Source organism: Bidens hawaiensis, unplaced genomic scaffold (assembly GCF_021521415.1).
Source record: "Bidens hawaiensis isolate Kalapana, Puna unplaced genomic scaffold, B.hawaiensis_p1.1 tig00037132_1, whole genome shotgun sequence".
Taxonomy (NCBI): Eukaryota; Viridiplantae; Streptophyta; class Magnoliopsida; order Asterales; family Asteraceae; genus Bidens; species Bidens hawaiensis.
In genome coordinates, this window is record NW_027496466.1 from 181,251 (window position 1) to 187,250 (window position 6,000).

Here is a 6,000-nt window from a genome sequence, read left to right on the forward strand (position 1 = left end):
TCCTATTTACTTCTTTATCAAATACCTAAAAATCATTATTTTTTTATATTAAAGCTACTATTTTAGAAAAATAAATCACGCACTATGACCTCATTTTGATTACAAAAACAGGGTGGTGTGCGCTTCCATGCGTAGATGGGTGGTGGTTGTAGGTTCGAAGTTGATCTTATGCATTTAAATTTACCCTTTGATTCCAATGATAAATCTTGTTTTATTTTAATCTTTAATGGTAGTTAACATACAATATTTTTTTGTGTAATATATCAGTGGCAAATGAATTTTAGATAGCCTAAGAGCTTATGATTACTGTGGTGGATAAAGGACATTGAATAAAGTCAAAGGAGGTTTTTGGATAATAGTTCAATTTATTTTATTTTTTTTTTATTTTAGAAATTGAATTGCTAAATGTTTGTATAAATTGATTAGTTTGCATAATAGTTTATTTGTTATAGGTTTTTTTTTATAGAAATTGTTGTTAGTTTTTGCATAGTTGATTTGTTAAAGGTTTTTTAGATCAATTATTAGTTTGCATAATAGTTTAATTGTTATCAGTTTATTTCAGAAGTCAGTAGACGTTAAAAAACAAATAATCTTTTTCTTGCATACTGCAAAGGTTTGTTCCACCTCTTTTGCTACAGATGCGGTCCGCAGACTGCAGACATTTGACCTTTGAAAAAACAAACAACACCTCACTAAGTAACTCCTTTTAATACAGGGAAAACCTTCATCTGAGACCAACGTCTGTGAACACTCGGCCGAAGTCACAACAGTGCGGTGAGATAAAGCTTGTTTAGTCAATGATTCAAATAGTGAAGGTCACCTACTCTCCTAGTCTCTCATCATCACCTGGTGCCGTTGAAAATAAATAATGATGTAGAAATCAAACCTGGATCATATGAAACACAAGTCTCTCACTTAACACTCCATTACCAGCTCATTAGCTACTAATTTATATAATTGGGTCAAGGTCCCATGACGCTAAAGTATATAAAAAATATTTTAGAGACCGTAAGTTAATTTTTCAAAGAGCCTGTAGAAATAAATAGATAAAACCATAATATTAAGATTAAGTTTGGTGTATTGATAGATTTGTTGTCATTTATTCAAAGAGGTCATTGGTCTTGGTAAGGATAAATAAAACCATTTAAAAACATGTGTAGTTAACTATCATATCATAAAAATAAAATTATTCAAAAACACTGAAATGCCACACAATATAAATTTCTTATGTAGGCATGTTAAGGGGCAACATTGTTGAGAAGAATGTGGGGTTTGCATTTTTTTTTTCTCTCTGAAATACACACACATCTTTCTTTTTTCTCTTTGACATACACACGCATACTACGTATTTTTAAGGGTTTTGCGTCTATGTTTAGGCAAGACCATTTCTAAGAATTCAAAGGCTCTCATAGACCCTGTACGAGTATAAAAAATAGGCTCCTAAATATAAAATTGTTTTTAATAAGAACAAGAAAATGACCCTTAATTTGTATATTTGGATTAAAAAACAAATATATTTTATTTATAAATTAGTTGAGACCAAATAAGCTTTTATAAATTTTAGTTGGGTTTTATATTTAATAATTATATTATTCTGGTTATAAAATAAAAATTATGTATAAAAATATGATAAAATCTTAATATAAACTAAGAATTCAATTACGTAAAAAAAAGAATAAAACAAAACAACTTGATGTTGTCCATCATGTAGTCCAAGAAACTAAAAAATATAAAAAAAATAAAAAGTTGGCAAAGGGAAATGAAGAATCGAACCTCAAACCCTGAGTCAAATAATAAATAGATAACAAAACAGCCAACTATGTGAGCTAACAGGCAATATTGTTAAATTAGCATGTGCGTTTTATTTAACTGTATCAATAACGAACGACAATTTCTTTATTTGGGCCCTAGATTTTTTGGGCACAGCCTTTGGGCCGGCCTGTCTTAGAGGTATGACAACACCATATTCACTCTTTTCCATATTTAATGGGAAAACAAAGGGGCGATAAACCACAATACGACGTTATAAAAAACAGTTTTGAAACCCCACTTCCTACCCTAATAGTGACATGACACTTTGAAAGACAACGTTACCCCTCCATAAAGAATAGCCTACAAAATTCTAAAAATACACAAACATTACCACATCAACACTAGAAACAATTATTATATATTTCGTTCAACACCCAACCCCTCCACTTGAACCCCACCTTCAAAAAGCAAAGTTTTATTTGTTAATGTAAAATACATTTTTAAAAAATGAATCATAAAAATCACAATCACAATAGGTTAAAACTATTTAGGTGGACATACACCCAAAATAATATTTAAAACTCTTATTGTGGATGGTATAAACCTCTTTTCGATTATTTTTTTTCAATTTGTTTTAAATTCCGGAAAGAGTATATACAGTTCACATTTCCTTCACCAAAACCTTCTTGTCTCTAAACATTTGAAATGGAAAAACAAATTTTGTACGAAGAAAATAAAACATTACATAATTGAGAAAATTGAAAACATTATATACATAGTTTTTTTGAACGGCCAACTAAGTAACGCCGGGTACCCCGTACATGGCCTCCATTGGCTAAAGGTAGCCCGAGCCGGCCACTATTCCGGACGGACAGAGACCCTAGCGGTCCACCTGTTGAGGGATTCACCGGATAAAACCCGACCCCACGCCCGCCAAACGGCACGACAGCGAGGAGCCGGTAAAATCGGGTGAGATCAGGACTCGAACCATCCCTTATATCTCTCATATAAGTTGGTGGTAGTGAGGTTTGATCCCCCTACCTCTCACTTGTAAAGTAAGTGCTCTAGCATTGAGCCACAACCAACTTTTTCATTATATACATAGTTGAAGAACAAAAACTAGCAAAATTGAAAACATTACATAAACTGAGAAAATTGGAAAACATTATATACATTGAAAAACTAAGTTGAAGGACAAAAACTAGCAAATATTTCACATAACCAAATTGAAGAACAAAAACCAATAAAGCAAGACTGCAAGAGTAGCAACTTGTGAAATTTTTGTTTCAATCTACATAATTAAATACATAGTTCTTGATTTCTTTTAACATTATCGAATTAAGATTCTTCGGTTATCTCAAAATTAATTCCAGAACCATAACTTGCGAACAAGAAGAATGATATTTTGCATTTGTTATATTGAAAAAGATCTTCTTGCAACGTATCGGTAGAAGATGTAATGGTGTGTTTCAAATTTTAAATTGTATTTTTGTTGTATGTTTTTGGATGAGTAATTATCATATTTATACTATAACATTGAATTTTGTTATGTTTCTTGTCCCGCTCATCCCGACCCAAACAACGAACGAATCAAAGATTTTAATATTTTGCTGTGAAAAATCTGAACACTTGAAGAAATGGACCCACTGAAAAAATATATATAGGGTGCGCTACTAAAAAACTAAATAATTATACACAAGGCCGGCCTTTAGGGAGGGCTGGGTGGTTGACGGCCCCCGGCCAGACAACACACTAGGTCCGAATTTTTTTTTTTTTAAAAAAATATATGTATATTTATGAAAACAATATGTATATTTAATGTTTTAACTCAATTACATAACAACTAACTTGATTTTGAGGGTGTTTGGGATTCCTGATTTTACCTATTTATAACTTTTCATTAAGTTAATAGGTTACAAAAGTGTAACTTAAGGAACTTTTCCTCTCACAATATAAGTAATCCCAAACACCTTATTACTTTTTAAAAAGTTTATAAGTTATAAGTTGGTAAAAATAAGCAATCCCAATTCCTAACCCCAAAGGTTGTGATTCTCTCATTTAAGACATATTTAAGTTTATTTTTATACAAAAGGTATTTACAAAACCCATATAATAACTAAGTATGTACATCTACCTATTCTAATAAAGTAAAATAACTGTGAGCACATGTCAGTTTGTGGTTAATCCTCACAATTTTATTCCCTCCAAAACTAATATATGTCATAAATCAATAATTATTCACTTTTCATTTACACTCCATTTACATTACATCCATGATTAAATTATTCAATTTTCTTTAAACTCTATTTATATTATATCTATACACTTTTATAATTATAAATATTTACATATTATACTATTATACATTGTTAGAATATATTCAACAACATACTTGATGAAATCCAAAAATCAATAACAAACCGTGTTTGTTAAATATTGAAAAGAATATAATTTTAAAGGTTATCATTAACTTATTATACTATGTATATTGTTGAAGATTATAAATGAAAATAAAAAAAAAACTCTAATATGCTTTCAATTTATGAAGTAATTTTTTTAACCATAAATTAAATATATGCTTAAAAGTTGATTCATTTTTTTAAATATGAATCCATTTATCTATTTGTTTTTTCGTACATTGTCATATAAATTTATAAATTATAAATATATGGTTTAAATCTATCTATTTATTTTTCGGTTAATTTAGTATACTATACATATATATGTTAAATTGTAAGGATAATATATACCAATCATTTTCAAATATAATAAAGTTTATCGTATTTAGTTTTTCTTGGGTTTTTTTATCAATGATTGCTTCGAGTTTTTTTTGTGGAACTTAAATTTTATTGTTATGGGTTAAAAGTTAGTATATAGATCGTTTGTTACAAATTAACTACATTTGGCTCAAATTTGCTACGGTTAAAAAGGTGTAATTTGAATATTTTTAAAATTTTGAGAATGCAAATAGATATCGTCAAACTTGTTACGGGCTCAAAGTTTTGACCTAAAAATGTAAAACAAATAAAAGTTAGAATTTTAAATGTGATTAGGTTTCAAATTTATTTTTAAGGACATTTTTGGAAATAGTCAAAAGATTCAGGATTTTGCACATTGAATATTTTTCACACGACTATTAAAATTTAAGAAAAAATGACAAAACACTTCCGACATGCCACCTCCAGACCTATCAATGCTTCTAACATTTATCAGATTTGAAACAATTATGTCAGCATTGAATTTTCGTTGAATAGTGATCAGAATGTTATATGTGAAGCATGTCGTACAAAATTATGTTCAGGTGAATCAAAATATTCACAAAATAGAACGGGTTAACCTGTTATTTTTTTGTAAATTGACAAAGTCGAGAAACTTCTCAAACTTATCAAAATCTTTTTCATGGTGTAGCTCAAACTATTATTATATGAGAAGTATTCCTAGAAATTGATTCACAACCAAATTTCTTTCAATTATACATATATCATACTGAGAATAAATTTTCAATAGATGGAATGTTCTTGGGTATGTTTTGCATGCACACTTTATATTTATTTTTAAGTTCATTTTTTTGGAATTTGTTTTTTGTGATATAACTAAAAACAATTTATGTATAATGATACAAGTATAGATATAATAAATTTTTCTATATATTATGTATTGCTTTATGTGTAACTTAATTATTTATATCATCTCGTGTTTTACACGGGCTCTAAAATTAATTTAAGAATAAAATTGTTTAAATCCAAAAAAATACTTAATTTACTTGAGACTCATAATATTTTTCGTTTTTTTGGAGCCGGCCCTGATTATACGTACCCAAACAAGAATGTTTCTCTTTTTATTTTTTTAAATTAATCCTATATATTAATATGTATGTGAACACAAAATACTAATAATATCTTTCTCACAAACCATTCGTGCATCTCTTTTCTTTTTCTTGCACTCCATCTCCCACCGTAATTGTAGATCTGTAGGCGCCTTAAACCTTGACAAAAATCCTTGATTTAAAAAAATATATATTTAAAATATATATATGACATCAAAAAATACATTAGATACTCATTAACAGAAAAACAGTATGACATTCATTTGGAAGTTAACACTCGATAGTCGATAGACAATAGTCCAATGGTGAGAACATTCATATTATTGTCCATCATATTTAGTGAGTGATATTTTTATAATATAAAGAGTAGTTTTGAGTGTTGTAAGATAAATAGAGAGTAATACAGTGGTTTATAACTTTTA